The following is a 21,245-nucleotide window of genomic DNA, read 5'->3' on the forward strand; positions in this document are numbered from 1 at the left end:
AGTTTGTCCTACATGTTTGGAAATGTCTTGTCCTTCGAAATACGCATTATATACATTAGGAAGGAGAGTCAAATGTTAAATATCTTTTGATTTTTTGTCAAAAGTTGGAGGTATATATTATTTAAACTTGGTTTGCATGTCTTGAACTAGAGTCCTTAAAAATATGTGTTATACAGTTTAGGAACCAAAAGAAAGAACGTTTAATATGTAATTGTATATGCTAAAAAAATGTAGTGTGATAGAAAAGAAAATTTAAGTAAATAATTTTTTATTTAATCAAGAAAATTTTGACACGATTTATTGCTATTTTAAATTATTTAATTGTTAAAGGTACATTCTTTCATCAAATTCATTTTGTGATTATACTATTCATTTAAGCTCCTAGTTGTCTATACTATAGAAATAAACTGGATTTAAATTTACCAACCATAGTAGTTAGGGATATTTTAAACTATTTCTAGTTATTACATCGAAGGCATGTACCACTCACATATAGAAGGCTATGCATCTGTGTTGATGAAATCAATAAGCAATATATGCAAATACTTATATTTTGTAATGACGGATGATATATAAAAAAAACTTAAAAAGTATATAAATGTAGTAATTTTATAATTTCAAACCAAATAATAAAGATAATTAAAAAAAAAAAATCAAATATTATTTTAGATTTCAAAAGAAAGATGGAATTTATATAATAGGATAATAAAATATAAAAAATAATATTTTATTTAAGATGAAGATATTGAATATTTTTAATTAATTAACAAGATAATGTATTTTTAATTTTAAATATTATTTTATGTTTTTTTTTTAATAAAAGGGTAAAAACTTTATTGAAAAATAGAATCAAGAATTACAAAGAGGCCTAGAGCCCCAAGGCCCCAGAAGAGAACCACCCAACCAACCCGAGATTATCCTACTTCATAACCATCCATGTCCTCAATAAATATCTTCTGCAGATACTGACAGTAATCCCCAGAAAGATGCTCCCACCTTCAACTTTCCAGTCCCTACCCTGTTCCAAGGGCCACTTGGCCAAACAATCAGCTGCTCTATTCCATTCCCGAGGTATGTGGACAAAAGACACCTACTCCATTAAAGAGCTAATTTGGAGAATCTGTTGAACCACCCCTGCCAATTGCCATTGAATCCCACTCACCCTCTGCTCAGTCAATAAGTTAACCACAATCTGTGAGTCTGATTCACAAATCACCTTCCTTCATCCCAACTCCCAAGCACGCTCAAGGGCATAGAGAATCGCCAGTCCCTCCATAAAGTTGTTAGACTGCCACCCTTTATGCACCGAAAAGAGGAAAACAACCTCCCCCCTGCTATTCCTGCCAACACCACCAACTCCAGCAGGGCCTGGGTTACCCCTAAACGAGCCATCAGTGTTAATCTTTATAAACTCATCCTGAGGGGGTATCCACCTTCCCCCACTTTGCACCTTCTTCATGGCCCGTCTACCTCTCCTGACATAAGCTGAGGCTGGAGACAACTCCTACAGACCAAGCCTACTCACAATGTCAGCCTCCTCTCTACCCAAAGGAAAATTCACCTCACATTTTGCTTCCACAGTTTCCCTGATCATTGCAATGATCCTATTCCAAACTTGCTGAACAAACAATCTGACCTCATGAAAAATCCTCTTGTTCCTCTTGAGCCAGATCTGCCACAGAATGAAGATGGGTCCAATATACCAGACAGTCTGAAGGAAGGAGGACAGAATAGGAGGTCTACCCAAACTGCTCCAGAACTCCACCAGAGAATCCGCGTGGATACAAGGATGCTTCCAAACCCCCCACCAATAATGCCAAATAAGCAGAGAGAAGGGGCATCTAAAGAACAGGTGTGAGGAATATTCCTCCCCATTATCGCACAAAATATAGATAGAGTGCCCCAAAAATCCACGCTTGTAGATATTGTCCCAGGTAAGACATCTATTCAAAGCCAAAGTCCAAACAAAGCAATTACACTTCGGCCAAGACACATTACTCCATACCTGCTTCCACCAGTTCACCTCTCTTCCCTCAAATCTTCGGTATAACAATTCCTGGTATCCACTAGCCACCGTGAACACTCCCTTAGGATTTGGAGACCAAGCCAGCCCATCCCTACCCTTAAGGGAGCTACAGTGTCTACTCGCCAAAATGCCCTGCAGCTCTGCACATTCTTCCTCTGTCCCAACAATCGGCCACTCATCAGGAGTCTTCCACCTCTCCAAATCCAGCCACCCACACCTATAAACAGCCTTGAAGTCACTCACCCTTGACCATCCAACCTCCAAAAACCTCTGGCCCAAGTTCCCAAGGTTGGGGAACTGATCAAGAATGGGAGGATATGCATCCGAAGAGTCATTCCAGAAGAGTACCTCTTCCCCCCTCCTACAAATCTAGAAGAGACCTGCCTTAATGAGAGAAGCCCCTTTCTTGAGAGTATACCAGATCGAAGAGTCCTTTCCCTCAAGAGGATATTTAGGGATTTCCTCCATTGGGACCCTCTGCATATATTTGTTGGCTAGAATTATAGCCTAGTTTCGATCTTGCTCCACACACCACCTCCAATATAACTTAGCCGCCAGTGCCTCCCCAAAAAGAATAGACTGTCTTAAGCCAAGCCCCCCCAACTGCTTCGGGCTACAAACCAAGTCCCAATTGACAAGGCTCCATTTTGAAGAGGAGAGATTGTCTACCCATAAGAATTGCCTAGCCATAGAATCCAAACCCTTCAAGAACCACTTAGGAGCCACTTGAAGCATACACTGATAGATTGGAAGCGCCTAAACCACCGACTGAATCAACTGAGCCCTCCCAGCAAAGGATAACCATCTATGAGTCCAATGTTCAACCTTCGAGTGGAATTTATCCAAGATACCTTGCCAAGAATTCCTAGGAGGGTTACCAGGGGATATAGAAATACGCAAATAGTTCAAGGGCAGGGGGCCAACTTGGAATCTCAGGATAAGAGCAATCCTCCTTTGAATAACTTCAGGAGTGTTGAAGAAGATGATAGAAGATTTTTCCTCATTGATTAGTTGGCTCGAAGCTGCAAGATAAACATCCAAGACCATACGTAGATTATTAGCCTCTCTGATTCGAGCTAGCCCCATAAGAGCCGTATCATCCACAAACTGCAAATGGGACTGCAGCTGCAAGTCATTACCCCATCTCCAACCCTGAATAATACCCTGACCCACATTATGTTTAATCAGCCTCCCCAGACCCTCAGCCATGAGAATGAATAAATAAGGGGAGAAGGGGTCTCCCTGACGAAGACCCCTAGATGCACCAAATAGCTCAGTATGATCTCCATTGATAAGCACCAAGAAAGAAGTAGTCGTAACAGAGCTCATAACCCACTGGATCCACTCATCCACAAAACCAAATGCCTTTAGGATCTTCTGAAGGAAGGACCATCAGACTCTGTCATACACCTTAGCCATATCCAGCTTCATAAACATAGCTTTTTCCTTGGAAGTTGCCATAGAGTGAATTGTCTCCGTCGCAATGGCTAACCCATCCAAGATTTGACGCCCTTCCACAAACCCACTCTGTTCCTCAGAGATAACCTTTCCCAAGCACTTCTTCAATCTATCTACTATCAGCTTAGAGATGATTTTATAAATCACATTGCATAGAGAGATGGGGCGGAACTAGCCTAACCGGTCAACCCCCTCACACTTGGGGATAAGAGCAATAAAGGTTGCATTCAGTGCCCTAAGCATCTGCTTGTTCCTCTGTGATTCCTGCACCACCTCCAGCAAATCCAGCTTGATAATATCCCATAATTCTTGAAAGAATTCAACTGGGAACCCATCCGATCCTGGAGCTTTTCCTTTTCTCATCTGAAAGACAATCCTCTCAAGTTCTTCCAACAAAATAGGACACAAAAGCTGCTCATTCATCTCCCCCGAGACAAGAGAAGGAATGCAAGCGAGAACCCGATTCTCCTCCCCCATTTTCCCCTGGGGATCTTCCCTGAAGAGGGACCGAAAAAACTGAGACACCTCCCTAGATATCTTTGGCAAGGATAAGCACTGCTCTCCTCTATCATTAACCAAAGTAGGGATGGAGTTTCCATGCCTTCTAGCTTTCACTGAGTTGAAGAAGAAAGTTGTGTTCTTGTCCCCCTCCTTCAGCCAATCAATACGAGCTCTCTGCTTCCAATAAATTTCTTCCCTAAGCTCCCATTCCTCAACCACCTTAACCGCCCTGTCTTCCTCCTTGAGCAGTTCCTCCAACCAACCTTGCTCTCTGATTACGCTAGTGATCCCATTCAGCACCATGTGAGCAGCTTTTTTGGCATGAAAGATGTTCCCGAAGCCCTGTCGATTCCACTGTTTGAGCTGAAACTTAACAAATTGCAGCTACTTGGCAAAGGAGTACATGGCAGTGCCAAAGGCCAGCCTCCCTTTCCTCCACCACTCCACTATAAGAGCCTACAAAGAAGGATCTCGAAGCCACATAAGTTGGAATTTGAATGAAGGTGAGTGAGCGACCCGAGCCAAAGAAGAAACCGGCTTGATGGGCTAGTGATCCGACCCTCTCCAGTCAAGAATCTCTGAGCTAGTGGACCACCCCCCACCAATCCAAAAACTAGAAACTAGGAAACAATCCAATCTCTCTGCAATCCAATCATCTCCCACCCTCCTATTGTTCCAGGTGAAAAAACCATTACCAGGCTTAATGTCAACAAGTTGCAGCATGGAAATATTATCCTGAAAGAGGAAGGAAGAAGGCTCCAACCTCATCACCCCCCCTTCTTCTCACTCAACTCAAGGATGGCATTGAAATCTCCTACCATAATCCAAGGATGAAAATGGACCAACCTTCGCATACCGGAAATATGAGTCCATAAGTTTTGCTTACCTAGAAGATTAGTGGGGGCATAAATGTTAGAAAACAAAATGAGTTCCCCAGTCTCAAGACTAGAGAACACCCTGGATAATGACGATCGGGAGGCAACCCACTAGATAGGGTGAAACCTTAAGGGATTCCAAAGACAGGCCACCCCTTCAGAGGATCCTGCTACCCCAACACACTAACATTCTCCTCGATTTCACATCTTCGGCACCAGGCCCATCATACTCTCAACTATAAGTTTAGTTTCTTGCAAGAAAATGACATCAGGTGAATGATTCCTAATCAAGTCTCGAACAGCTTTTTGTCTAGGGCCACTATTCAAGCCCCTCACATTCCAAGAGATCACAATCATTTCGGAGGATTGGAAAAGTGAGAATCCAAAGTCTTTACCAACCCTGACTCAACCAAATTCTCCCCCATCAATCTAATCTTGTCCAAATCCTTCTTTCTACCTACCTTTGAGCTCCTCTCTGATACATTTTTCTTAATGTCTTTCTGATGTAAACCCAGATGAGCAATAGACTTATTGCTTTTGACCCCAACCGGTTCCAACTTCGATGCTATTAGAGAGCCCTCCCCTTCAGCCACAATCACCTCAGACCCAGGAGTGAGTCCCAAATGAACCCCTACTTGTTGATCCATCTCCATCTGCTGGCTTCCAACCCCTAGCAAGGCCTGGGTAGGGACCTCTGCTACTCTTTCCAGGGCCCCTCCTAACGCTCCTTGATCCAAAGGGGTTAGCCCCGGATTAACTTCTTGATGGCCAAGGTCATCCAAAACATCAAATCTATTGAAGGTGTCCTCCTCCTGTCTCTCTTGCAAAGGCCTCTTTTGTCCTCGGTTCCTCTTCTTTGTCCTAGCTAGGACAAAACCATTAGTACCCCCAGCCTCGATAGACATAGGAGCTTTCCCTTTTTCAGCCCTATCTTGGCTCGATTCCGACTGCTGAGGTTGGCGCATCACCGGTTTATATCTAGGGCATTTGCGTTGTAAATGACCATACTCATGACACACCCGGCAACGGAAAGGTAAAGTTTCATAATCTAACTGTTGAACCCAAGAGTAAGATCCTGCACACATATCTATACCATCTGGCAAGGGTTTACTAAGATCAATTTCAACAAAGATACGCGCAAAGGTCATTACCTTTCTCCCCAGGGTTTGCATAGAGGATCCCACTGGCTTCCCAAGCAGAGCGGCAAGCATCTGGAGCACATCTTCTCGACAGCATTCCATCGGGAAACGTGGTAAATGAACCCACACAGGCACCTTATTCGGGAGCTCCTCCGAAGGGTTAAACCCTGCATGCCAAGGTTTGATAAACAACCCCACCTGGTTGTAAAAATATGGCCCACCTTTGAAGACCCTATTGCGATCCTCCATACAGTTGAAGATAACCATGAAATAGTTGTTTGCCAGAAGCATGATCTCCATTTCCCCCTCTGGGGCCCAAGTCCTTTGCGCCCAGTTTTCCAAGAACTGCAAAGAAACCCTCATTCCCAAAAATTTGCAATATAGCGAGTGTTTTGAAAAATATTCGACATCCTCCGCTATCATCTCAGGAGGAATTATCAGCTTTGGCCTCTCGTTGCATCTCTCCAAGCAGTCATTAATCTTTAAAATGTGCAACCTCCCCGCACTACCAGATCCCCCATCTGATGAATAGAGGGTATTATTGAATGTCTTCATGCCCTGTGGTGGGGGTTTTGATCCCACCGCCGCCTGAAAATCCAAGGCTGTCTGGTCCTTCGAAACATCCCCGCCAATACTCATCGTAAGACACACAAGGACAAAGTCCTTAAACCCCAAAGGGGCCCTAAAGAGAGAAAAAAACCCCCCAAAACCCCACCCCTCCCCAACACTCCTGGGATGGAGGTCCCCCCGTGGTCCCCAACCCCACAGGAGCTCATTGTTTGTTTGGAACGGCAGTCGATCCGCTCAACCTGCACCCAAACGCAAACCGCCGTGCTTCTCCCCTCTACCCTTCACTGTTCCCCGCTCCACCCAGACTCCCCCACCCTGCACACCCTTCGCCTCTCACTCTGGACACCCTGCGGAAGCCCCTGATCACGAGCTAGGGCTTCAGAACCCTAGCTCGGCCCTCTACAAAAATCCGCCCGTGCAACATCCTTCCCCTACCAAAACCCCCAAAAAATTGTCCAGTTTGGACAACTTTCATTATTTATATTGCTTGATTCTTATTTTATGTTTTAAAAGCAAGATGGAATTTAGATAATAAGAAAATTATGTTTTATTTAAGATTTAAAAATAAATATTTTTAATTTACTAAAATAACTTAGAGAATGAGGTAAGATTTTAATTACAACTGGGGTTTGATTAAGGTTAGGGTACTAGTTCAATTAGGGTTATGATTGTTGAACACACCACAAGGCTAAGAGGGGCGGGGGGGCGAATCAATCTTGAGAAAATCATTAAATCTTATCCAACCAAGAATCAATAAAAAATGAAACAATAAAAACCAAACACGTGAACACTAGATTTTATATGAAAAAACTAATATGGAGAAAACTATGGGGAGAATCACACTCACAATAAGAATAATTGAATACATTTTTTTAGGCACAAGGCCAAGGAAGCTCACTACTCTTGATTTGGACTTGGAGGCTAAGGTGCACAACCGTATGACAAGATGCAATGGACTTGCATTAGTGAGACATAGAATCCCAAGACAAGATATAGATCTACACAAGCTACCAAAAGGACACACTATTTTCTAGAAGGCACATAGAAAAGATGAATTAAACTAAGTATGATGTCCTGATCATAAGCACATCACAAATATTTTTTGTGCGTCAACTTATATACTTAAACTTCTACATCATCCACAATCAATCCATACACTCACCAACCAATCCACACCACAATTCACACATCTACACATCTATTTATATCAACTTATTCATTGAAACCCTCAAATAGGTTCACTATAGATAAAATAAATAAAAATTACTCAAAGTTGGCCAGCAAGTGTAACCATGCTAAATGCAGTCCACCCTAGGAGATAAAGGGGACCCAAATACGTCACATGTCTTCCAAAGTCAATTCCAACGGACCACACACACAAACACATCCTCCAAAGTCGACATCAATCCTAACATAGAAAAATAAAAAATTAAATAAATATAGTAATTTTAAATTTTGAACCAAATAAGAAAGATAATTTAAAACATGTATATATTATTTTAGATTTCAAAATCAAGATGAAATTTATATAATAGGATAATAAAATATAAAAATAATATTTTATTTAAGATAAAGATATTGAACATTTATTACAAGATAATATAAGATCTTTTAATCTTAAATATTATTTTACATTTTGAAAGCAAGATTGAATTATGAAGAAAAGAAGCAATGTAAAGTGAAAGAAACCATTATCAAACACATGATTTTGATAAATATAAGTAAAAAGTAGTAAAATCATATCTGAAATGGAAAATAAATCAAATCTATAAGTGTCATTATGAATGTCTAAGATGAAATCTAAAAACAAAAGTTACAAATTATACAACCCACAAATTAAATTAACCAAAATAAATTAAGTTTTTTATGAATTTGACCTCTAAATTTATGTAATTTGATTAAAAAAATAATCTGAGTGAAATTTTTTAAAATTAAAACACCTACAAATCATATATGAGAACACAAATTTAAAAAATAATGGTGTAAGAAGTTCAATTCGCCAAAATGTAATGGTGAATAATTCGGTTTAGGGTTGAATTAAGATAATAAAACTACTAAATGACCTAATTAACCATTACATTAGGGAGGTGAGGAATATAATAGATCTAGCCCTATAAGATCAATATTTTGATCAAATTTCAGGCTCCTTTTGATAGGGTCTTTCTCCTTCCCTAGATTGAATGGATTTGATTGTTGAATATTAGGGAAAAATAAATGATAAATTAAGTAATCTTGGTTAAAAATAGTAATCTACATATATGGCATGAGGCCACCAACCTAGATTTGGAGAAAAGAATATGTTTCAAATGTATTCCTAGAAGTTTGGCTTGATTTAAATTCGAGACAAGGTAGTATCAATTCGCCATGGTCTTCTAAATCTTTTGTCATCAAAAGCTAAACCTATTCATCTCTATGAACTCTATCAATCCTCTCAAACACAGCTTTGTATCTATTTCATACACACAGAAAGAAAGGTAAAACTGTTGGGAATAGGGGAGTCAAACCCTAGTTTACGTTACTTGAATGAAATAATGCAAAATACTGAAATAAATGTTGAATAGATATATCTTAGATTTAAAATTATTGATGATGATGCAATGCTCTTTGAATGTAATCACAAATGTTGTATGCAATGACATGACAAATAAATGAACACGAAAACCCCTAATCACACACACACACACACGCATGTTTGCACAAGATTGATGTCATTTTACTCCACAATGGTTGAAGAATGAATATGTAGCCTTGAAGATCTCTAAAAATGCTTGATGATGAAGGCTTCATGGATGCACAAATAATAAGGATGCAGTATTACATTGCTTAGATAAAAAAAAGGATGATAAAATGTCTTTATATAGGGCTTTCTAGGTAAATTACCAATTAGGATGACCTACAATAGTCATCTATAGCCACAAGGATGAATTCCCACCAAAAAAATACAACACTCACCTTATTTCAAGTTTGGGCCCCTTTGAGGAGGACCATGGTGTTCTAGGGCGCCATGGTCTAGACCAAGATGTACTAAACCCTAGTCCCACTACAAAGAGGACCAAAATAAGGTGTCAAGGAGGTGAGTACCCCTCTATGGGACCCACAAAAGGTTGTGTACCTAACATCAAAGTTGGGTAGTAAGCACAAATCAGACTTAGAGATCACGAGATGGGGATAGAACACACTAAAGTAGGAGCACAAACACGAGGTGTAAATTGGACCAATGATAATTTACGATCCTACAAAAGCATGATCATTTCTAGTATCTATTTATTTTTCCAAGCATGGTATGATAGGTAAAAAATGCATAATCTACTATTAGAAAGACGCATGAGGTGTCCTTTTGCACCTATCTTCTGTTACTACTTATCAAGTTGCCATTAGTTTTTGTATTCAAAGTCATACTATATATTGTAGTCGGTTAGCACTACTGAATCATGAAGTCGGTATAAATAGAGAAGTCGGTATGCACAGTCTAGTCGGTTACAGAAGAAAGTAGTCACAGGACACAGTCTACACCGAGTTGTCTACCGAGTATCTTTTTTAGACTACCGAGCAGTAAAGTTAACACACCGAGTTGATATTCACTGAGTGAAACATGTTACCAGATACATTGAACCTGGACATGCATATGAAAACGTGTTACAAGATCGAGGCACATCTAACCGTTATTACATTGGAAATTGCACTAGAAGATTATGTATGATTACAAGGTCAATCTAACCAATGAAGAATTTTGTTTAGTTATTCATTCGAGGAATCTTGTTTGTAAGATCGAAGCAATGGATTGGATCACCGTTTTAAGAGATCTATATATACAACATTATTGAAGTGTATGTATGCATGAAGGAAGACTGTTACAGAGACACAGAGGTCACCGAGAAGGTTTTCAGAGAACAGTTGAAGAACGGAGTAAACATAAGGGTTTACCGAGTTACTATATGGGTTACCGAGGTATGCTATAAGCAAGGTAATCTTATTCTGAGCACATAGAATCTGCTATAACATTTCAGATGTAAATTTGTAGATGTTTGTAATGATTTTATTGTAATATTGTGAAGTTGAAAGAGAAACCTTTAACAGGGTAAAAGACTCTAACCAAGTCTATAAATTGTAAAGCCTCTAACCAAGTGCAACATTCAGAATAAATGTTGTAAAATCCTTTAGCAAGGTAGATCTAATAGATCTTGTTACTCCTAACAGGGTAAGCTATCAGAAATAGCTAAATGTAGCTCTAACCGAGCATTCTTTATTATTGCAGTAGTGAAGTTGTGGGTGCCATCCCCACCGCAGTTTTTCTCTCTAACCAAGAGTTTCTGCGTAACCAAAATATATGTGCTATGGAGTGAATCATGTATGATTGTTATCTGTATGTCTTAACTTTATTTTATGTTACTGCACTATTTGGTTTATGCATAATAGTAGAGTTATTATTCAAGAAAATTTTTGGAGTGTTGATTCACCCCTCCCCTCTCAGTACATTAGCTTTCCATATTGGGCCTAACAATTGGTATCAGAGCTTGAATCTTGGAAAAGGGTTTAACTACCTAAAGAGAAAGATCTTATCAATGGAAGGCTATAAACAATCTCAGAGGAATGTGTATCTGCAAGAAGAGCTCGATCATGCAAATCAAGTGATTGCAGACATGCAAAAGCAAATGCAAAAATCTCTTAAAGTAAGAAGAAGATTATCTGATGACCTACAGGATTCTCAAGAGTTAGCGGAAAAAATTGAGACATCATCTGAGAACAGTATATCTGAAGAAACTGAAGAAATGATTGGAGTGTTGAAAGAAAAGAACAAAGCATTGGCTGATCAACTAAAAGCAATGAAAAGAGAACATGAACATTTCAGTATACAGATGATTGAAAATCTAGATGCATTGAGGACAGCAGAGGATAAAGCAAGAGATCTACAAAGAGAGAAACAACAACTTGAAGTCTTAGTATCTGATAAGAATGATGAAATCATAAGGTTAACTGGGATTCAACAAAAGATGACAGATCAATTAGGTTATGCACATCATGAAACGATTCTAAAGAATGATAAAAATCAAGCATTGAAACTTGAAGTATCAAGGTTGACTGATGAACTTGAAACAGAGAAGAAATCCAAAGAAACATTGAAGAAGAGTTATGATGCATCAAAGATGTTGGATGAGCAACTGAATACAAGAAGACCCAACAAAGATGCAGGACTCGGTTACAAAGGAAAAGAATCTACCGAGAAAGGAATTCATAATACCGAGAGAGGAGAATCATCAAAGCAAGCTAGAAATAGGAATAACATCAAAAGGAAGAAGCCTATTTGCTACTACTGTGGAAATCAAGGTCATATTGCCAAGATATGCCAGATTAGAAAAGGTAAGCAACCGAATATCACTAAGTCCAATGGATATTGTTGCAATTGCAATAAATATGGTCACACATCTAGTCAATGTAGGACAAAGTCTATTAACAACTATCAGAAAGCAAAATTCAAAGGGTTTTGTAAGAACTACAATAGATATGGACATAGTACCAAGAAGTGATGGGTTAAGCAAAAGAATTACATGTGGTCTGCACACCGAGCAAATGCTAGAGGTTACCGAAATCACACAGATCCTTACCAACAATATGCAGCAGTACCACGGGATTACAATACAAGGATATGGTGCGAATGTTGTGGAAGATATGGACATATAAGTGCCAACTATTTTATAAGGTTTGGAATGTACAACCGAAGATCATGGAGAAATCCTCATATGGCATGTTTTCATTGTCACAAAGTTGGACATTTAGCTGGAGATTGCAGAGATCAACCTAGAAGAGACATTGAAGAGATAAAAGAAAAATTTAAGATGATTTGGAAAAAGAAGGAAATCATGTCAGATGAAGAAAGCACCTTACCTACCGAGTTAGGTGCACCTATTCCAAATTAATCAGAAAAGGTATGAAGGGACTACATTCTCTAAAGGTTAAATCATAACAGTTCCTATTTCTATTATGTACAAAATTCAAAATCTACATAGTTAAGATGCAATTAGTAAGTTTGAAATTCTATCAAAAGCACTTTACAGGAAACCTGTCAAGTCGGTGTATACAGGAAGCCTGTCAAGTCGGTAAACAAAGGAAATTTGGTTACTTGGTTAAAACAAAAAAAAGAGTAAATCAGTCAAAGGTGAACCGGGTGCATTTAATGTTTTGACCTAACTCGCACGGAGCCCAATAAGGTATTTTGTGTACTTAAAGATATTTTCGCGGTCATTTTCATTCACCAAGTTTTCAAGAGAGCAGAGCAGAGCGAATCAAGGCGATCAAACTTCATTCAGAGCGAATTTCAAGGTATTTACATCAAATCTCATCACATTGTTAAGCTGGTTTCCGATCTTGTCAAATTGCTATTATCTACCAAGTGTGAAGCATCAGTCGTTTGTAAACCATCAAACCCTAAGGATAGTTTGCTAAGTTTTTATCTGAAATCTACAATGGCGTCCAAGATCCAAGATCTGGTAGTTGTCAAGAATGTGGAGAAGCCCTCGCTGAAGTACTCTTTGACTCCTAAAATCGCCTTTGAACCGGATGCCAAAACTGCATTTTCACTCATCCCGGATCGAATCTTGTTAGTTGAAGATGTTAGATTATTACACCAAATGTCGTGTTGAAGAACTCGGTCATGTTGAGCTTAGTAACACATATGATGAACTTTGTACTGATGGCAAAATGGATAGCAAGTACGAGCATATCAGAATCAAGGGATTAACTGAAGCCCTAGTCTATCCCAATGTGTTCAAACCCCAATGGGTTAAGTTTGTCTTGAGCAGAGTACATGATGATTTTATGTGGCTAGGAGAGCAACCATTCAAAATCACTAAGGAAATCATTCATCTGATCACCGGGTATCCTATCTATGATCATGCACGAGCACAGAAAATGATATCACAGAAGGGGTTAATCAGTCTAACTGGAGTAGAATCTAATTACCGAGGACTGAAACTGAATAATGTCACTGATGCAGAACTTAAATTTGCAATTAGAGTAATTGGTTACTGTTTCTTCCAATCTGCAAGGGAAAACAGTGTACCTTGTGTCGCAGTTGACTTAGCCTATAAAATAGTGAAAAAGGGAATGAAAGTAGATTTGTGTAAAGTGCTATTGAAGAACTTGTTTGAGAACCTGAACACAATAAGGAAGCCGAAGAAGAACAACTCGGCAAACACACTGAAGTTTGGTTCACTTCTTGTATGCATGTTTTTATACTTTGAGAAGTTCTTTCCCTCTATCGGTAAAGTAGTTTGGAAGCTACACCAACCTATCACCCATCAAATCAATGATTTTATCAAGAAACTGGGAGATAATTTTAATGATATCATGGATGACTATTTCAGCAAATTTCAAGAGAAGATGCACAACAGGTATCGAATTCCACCACAGCTGGTAGAGAAATATAAGGATGATATATGTTTTGAGGTAGACACCGATTACTGTTATGTGAATGCTGTAGAACCGAGGACTCAATATTTTCCACCAATGGGTTATGAGATTGACTATGATATCACATAATAGCAAATTGATGCCTATCTTTCACTGCCAAGGCATGCTACCGAACTAAGATATGGAACTTATGAAGAAGTTAAGGAAAAGGTGAAAATGAGCATTGTAGTACCTAAGGCTACAAGAAAGGCTACAAAGATGATAAAGGTTTTATCTGAGAAATTCGGAGAAGAATCCTCCTCTACACCTATCAAAGGCACTCTTGCCATTACCAAAGAGGAATCAGAAGCTCAAGAGGCAGCAATAACATTTAAGTACCGAGTTGCCTAAGGGTAAAGTTTTGAAAAGAAAGAAACAGGACATTTCAAAGGCCCTACTGACTCCGCCAACAAAGAAACCTAACACTAGAGCATCAGCTGCATCACTAAGTAAGAAACAAAAGAGTGTTACTATACCCAAGGTAACCAAGACCTACAAGAAATCTACTCGGAGACTCATTTTGGCAAAAGAGTCTAGTGATACAGAATCCGATGATACAAACAAATTTCAGATTGTGAAAAGCAAGAAGGTAAATATTCATAGTGTTGAAAACTTTTGTGCCAATCTTAAAGAATATGGTGGATTTGCAGGATTTAGATATGTCAAGTATGCGACTAGAAATAATGATGAGAAGCGACAAATTGAAGAAGCTGTCATCTACACACTTCTAAAGTTTCGGCTAGCTCCATTAGAACTAGTAAAGTCACTTCCGAGTGAATTATACTTACATATTGATAACAGATGGAAATATGCAATGGACTCAGAGAAAAAAATAAGAGAAAGAAGTCTAGTCCATCTATTTCCTGATATGTCTGTAGCAGAAATTAAGGAGCATTTGACAACATACAATTCTAAATTTCTTGTCAAACAAAGAGCCTTAAAATTGATGAATGGGCTATACATTGATGTGGAAAAGGAGACAAAAGCTAAATGGCAGGATATCCTCAAACTAAAGAATGTCGGTGAACAATCTCAAGTTGAAATTGTTGATGTCACCAAGAAAGATCCTAATGTCACCGAGCAAGGTCCTGATGCTACCAAGCAAGACCCAGCTAACACTATTCAAATCGATGAAGATGTCATGGATGCAGAAGCACCGGAGTAGGAAATGATAGAAGGCACTACCTATGCAAAACTTGTATCTAGTGAATCTATCTTAGAACAAGTTCAGCCTTACCCACCAGTCAAGCCACCTGTCTCTACCAAAGCTCCTAAGGATACAAAACAAGGTACTGAAGGTCACAAGTCTGAAGCAGTAGAAGATACAACTAAAGATCAAACATCTCAAGCACCGTCAAGCACTGAAAAATGTTACAACTGAGACCCCTAGTACCGAGACACCCAAGGACACCACAACGGCTACAGGAACCGACCAAAGTGTTGCATCTACCGAGCAACCTACCGAGGGTCAGCAAGCCTCACAAGCACTTGTATTGGTACAACCGACCAAGGGTAAAGAGAAGAAGGTGAGAAAGCATAGTTTCAAAGTTGATTTAACTAAACCGATAGTGTTGCCCAAAGTGGATATCTCAAAATTAAAAGGGCAAGCACTTATTGATTTCGGTGAACTATGCAAAGCAAAGGCCGAACGAGAAAAACAATTGGCTATTCAAAAGAAGAATAAAGTACTACAGAAGGTAAAGACGCTACTAACAGATATGCTACCTTCAGCAACAGTGTCAACCGATGCAGCCATCCACATTCAACTGGATGAACTCCTTACTCAAATAGAAACATCTGGAGTTGATGCATCTGAGTACTTAGGCAAGCTAAAAGATAAAGAGCTTACTGCAAAGATGATAGAAGAGGTACAAAAAGCTCTCACTATAGGAAAAGTAAAGCTTGTCAAATTCATTGCTTAGTTGTCCCCTCAACTCAAGCATATTATTTATTTATTTTAGAAACTTTGTACATTTTCCTTATTCATTAAAGGTATCAAGAATAAAATTGATGCAATTGAGAAAGAGATCACCGATCTCTCAACTAAGTTGACCACCGAGCCTAATTCAGTTCAGAATTTTTATACCAAGCTTCAACGGCTCATGGATCAACAGTTAGAACTCAGAAATGAAGAGCATAAGATTAGGATGGATATAATGACCCTCCAGACATTATTCCTTCCTCATCTCTCATCAGTTCAAGAGCAGATTAACCAAGCTACACGCCTATCTACTACACAAGAGGGAAGCACTCTTGATGGCTTAATATCACTATTGGCTGATATTCAAGCACAAAATTCTTTAATGGAAAGTGTAAAGGATGCACTCTCACTCGCACTCACCAATGCCCAGAACAAGTATAAATCTATTTTTGATCAGTTACCGCCCCCGGATGGAAATTAAGTTTTTGATGTTTGTCAAAAAGGGGGAGTAATACTATAATACTATATAGGGGGAGTAATACCAGACAAAGGGGGAGTATTACTATATTTGGAGAGTGATACAGTTTTGGTAATACAATTGTATACAGGAGAGTATACCGAGCAGAATATATAGATCATGCAGAGCAAATAGAGCACACAAGCACAAAACAGAACCGAGCATGCAAAATCTAAGTTATATACAAAATAATGATAAGGGGAGTATATCTGCATATACTATTTCACTGACTATTGTATATATTGTCAAGTGTAGTCATTTTGCAAAGTGTATAGATTTTTGAGTTATGACTTTGAAAGTATTTTTTGTCAAACATCTCAACTAATGTCAAAAGGGGAGATTGTTACTACTTATCAAGTTGCCATTAGTTTTTGTATTCAAATTCATACTATATATTCTAGTCAGTTAGCACTACCGAATCATGAAGTCGATATGAACAGAGAAGTCGGTATGCACAGTCTAGTCGGTTACAGAAGAAAGCAGTCACAGAACATAGTATACACGGAGTTGTCTACCGAGTATCTTTTTTAGACTACCGAGCAGTAAAGTTAACACACTGAGTTGATATTCACTGAGTGAAACGTGTTACTAGATACATTGAACCTGGACATGCATATGAAAACGTGTTACAAGATCGAGGCACATCTAACCGTTATTACATTGGAAATTGCACTAGAAGATTGTGTATGATTACAAGGTCAATCTAACCAATGAAGAATTTTGTTTAGTTATTCATTCGAGGAATCTTGTTTGTAAGATCGAAGCAATGAATTAGATCACCATTTTAAGAGATCTATATATACAACATTATTGAAGTGTATGTATGCATGAAGGAAGACTGTTACAGAGACACAGAGGTCACCGAGAAGGTTTTCAGAGAACAGTTGAAGAACGGAGTAAACAAAAGGGTCTACCGAGTTACTATATGGGTTACCGAGGTATGCTATAAGCAAGGTAATCTTATTCTAAGCACATAGAATCTGCTATAACATTTTAGATGTAAAGTTGCAGATGTTTGTAATGATTTTATTGTAATATTGTGAAGTTGAAAGAGAAACCTTTAACAGGGTAAAAGACTCTAACCAAGTCTATAAATTGTAAAGCCTCTAACCAGGTGCAGCATTCAGAATAAATGTTGTAAAATCCTTTAGCAAGGTAGATCTAATAGATCTTGTTACTCCTAACAGGGTAAGCTATCAGAAATAGCTAAATGTAGCTCTCACTAAGCATTCTTTATTATTGCAGTAGTGAAGTTGTGGGTGCCATCCCCACCGCAGTTTTTCTGTCTAACCAAGATTTTCTGCATAACCAAAATATATGTGTTATGGAGTGAATCATATATGATTGTTATCTGTATGTCTTAACTTTATTTTATGTTACTGCACTATTCAGTTTATGCATAACAGTAGAGTTATTATTCAAGAAAAGTTTTGGAGAGCCCGATTCACCCCTCCCCTCTCAGTACATTAGCTTTCCATATTGGGCCTAACATCTTCAACACTTGGTGGTTAGTAGGTTGCATGGCATATTTTATATGCAAAAGATCAAATCTAGAGAATTTGACATGCTTTAGTTTTTTTAACTACAAAAATCAAGGGAAAATAATTTCTTTAGCATCGTAAATTGAGAGTGTCATGTGTATATGACAAGACTGATGTGCTCTACATCTTCTATTCTCTCCAACAACAAGGTAGAATGCAAAAAAAATATAAATCTCTTACAGTTTTTTAGAGGAATTTTAATATCTATAATTTTGAGGATGTGAAAAATTTGAAGGATAATTGTGATGTTTGTTTGATAGCTTTCAAATTTTTGTACTAACCAATGTTGAAGTGTTTTTCACTCCATAGGCAAAAAATGTCATAATAACGTGTTGCAAGATAAACTATTTTTTTAATATTCACCACTTCACCATTCTCTAATGAGTTGTCCTATCATTAGGATTTTGTTAACCTCCACCATATCTCCATCTTCTCCAACAATCACCAAGAGACCAAGTAAAACCCTCTAGGTAGTGGCTAACTTAAATGGCTCTTTATTTTGTTGTTGCTTTTATTTTATTGTTTACATTTATCAATAAATTATGTCTTCTATGTAACTTTGAATTTTAACAATTAACTAAAACTAACATGATATAAAAAACAAAAAAGGTTATTGTTCTATTTAATATTTAACATTAAATATCATTTTTTAATGCTAATTTCTAGCATTTAGTTAACAAAGTTCTTGTAAGGTTTAATTGTTCCTTTATTTTCATCCATAGAGGTGAAATTCAAAAATTTTATAGTTAATGGCAACCTAGTGTTGTCTTTAACAATGTGACATTATGATATTGCTATCAAGGTTCAACTGTGTAGTTTTTGAGTCAAACTCATTGACCCATGTTTCACGAGTAGTGGTTCACAAGAACTCGTCTCTCATGAGAATGAATGGTCCACTTAGCACTCATTGCATCTAGGTGATGCTCATAGGGGTGAAGCACTAGGACTTCCCAGGAGGTCACCCATCCCAGTACTACTCCAGCTCAAGTGTGCTTAACCACAGAGTTCTCTCCAAGGTTAAACCCACTTATCTTGCAAACCCATTTCCAAAACCTTAAACAAGTGTTGTTCCTTATGAAACATTCATTATAGAGCCCCTGTATCTCATCAATTGATAAGGAGGAGGTATTTTCCATAGCAAGTCAAACTATGATGTTTCTATTAAGGTTCAATTGTGTAGTTTTTTAGTCAAACTCATTGACCCATGTTTCACAAGTAGTGGTTCACAAGAACCCATCTCTCATGAGAATGAATTGTCCACTTAGCACTCATTGCATCTAGGTGATGCTCACAGGGGTGAAGCACTGGGAATTCTTGGGAGGTCACCCATCCAGTACTACTCCAGCTCAAGCACGCTTAACCACGAAGTTCCCTCCAAGGTTAAACACACTTATCTTGCAACCTCATTTGCAAAAACTTTAGAAAGTGTTTTTCCTTACGAACCATTCATTATAGAGCCTCTTTAGCTCATCAATTGATAAGTAGAAGGTATTTTCCACAACAAGTCAAATTATGATATTGCTATCAGGGTTCAACTGTGTAGTTTTTGAGTCAAACTCATTGACCCATGTTTTGGGAGTAGTCATTCACAAGAACCCATATCTCATGAGAATGAATGGTCCACTTATAACTCATTGCATCTAGGTGATGCTCACAGGGGTGAAGCATTGGGACTTCCCCACCCATCTTGTTACTACTCTAGCTCAAGAGCGCTTAAACAAGGAGTTCCCTCCAAGGTTAAACCCACTTATCTTGCAACCCCATTTGCAAAACCTTCAGAAAGTGTTGTGCCTTATGAACCATTCATTATAGAGCCCCTTTATCTCATCAATTGATAAGTAGGAGGTATTTTCCACAGAAAGTCAAACTATGATATTGCTATCAAGGTTCAATTGTGTAGTTTTTGAGTCAAACTCATTGACCCATGTTTCACGAGTAGTGGTTCACAAGAACCCGTCTCTCATGAGACTGAATGGTCCACTTATCACTCATTGCATCTAGGTGATGCTCACAAGGGTGAAGCACTGGGACTTCTCAAGAGGTCACCCATCCTAGTACTATTCCATCTCAAGTGTGCCTAACCATGGAGATCCCTCCAAGGTTAAACCCACTTATCTTGCAACCACATTTACAAAACCTTTAGCAATATCATAGTTTGACTTGTTGTGGAAAATACCTCCTACTGATCAATTGATGAGCTAAAGGGGCTCTATAATGAATGGCTCATAAGGAAAAATGCTTCAACTGTACACAGTTGAACCCTGATAGAAATATCATAGTTTGACTTGTTGTGGAAAATACCTCCTACTTATCAATTGATGAGCTGAAGGGGCTCTATAATGAATGGTTCATAAGGAAAAGCACTTCAACTGTACATAGTTGAACCCTGATAGCAATATCATAGTTTGACTTGCTGTGGAAAATACCTCCTACTTATCAATTGATGAGCTAAAGGGGCTCTATAATGAATTATTCATAAGGAAAAACACTTGTTGAAGGTTTTGCAAATGGGGTTGCAAGATAAGTGGGTTTAACCTTGGAGGGAACTTCGTGGTTCAGCGTGCTTGAGCTAGAGTAGTACTGGGATGGGTGACCTCCCGGGAAGTCCCAGTGCTTCACCCCTATGAGCATCACCTAGATGCAATGAGTGCTAAGTGGACAATTCATTCTCATGAGAGATGGGTTCTTGTGAACCACTACTCGTGAAACATGGGTTAATGAGTTTGACTCAAATACTACATAGTTGAACCCTGATAGAAATATCATAGTTTGACTTGTTGTGGAAAATACCTCCTACTTATCAATTGATGAGCTAAAGGGGCTCTATAATGAATGGTTCATAAGGCACAACACTTTCTGAAGGTTTTTTGTTGAAATGCGGTGACTGATTTGCAAAGTATTGTACACTCAGCACGTATCCTCGTCGAGGTCCGGGGCTGGGCTGGGCCCCAAGCGGGGGTTTGAGGGCGGCAGCCCCCGAGAAAATTTTTTTTACCATTTTTCATTGATGAAAACCGACTTTGTTTGTTGCCCTAAAAACGCATGTTATAAGCGGCTGGGATGCTTAAGGCATTGTAAGGTTGATGTACTATTTTTGCTGGATAATAAGAAAGATTGGACAGCTGTGTATGGTGGACGTAACCCATTCTGGGTGAACCACGTTAAATCTCTGTGTTATCTGTGTCTTGTTTTATTTCTTTATCTTTTGTATTTAAATCTGCATATAATTGTTAGTTCATATTTGCTTCGGA

This window comes from Cryptomeria japonica, chromosome 6, assembly GCF_030272615.1.
Source record: "Cryptomeria japonica chromosome 6, Sugi_1.0, whole genome shotgun sequence".
In the NCBI taxonomy this organism is placed as follows: Eukaryota; Viridiplantae; Streptophyta; class Pinopsida; order Cupressales; family Cupressaceae; genus Cryptomeria; species Cryptomeria japonica.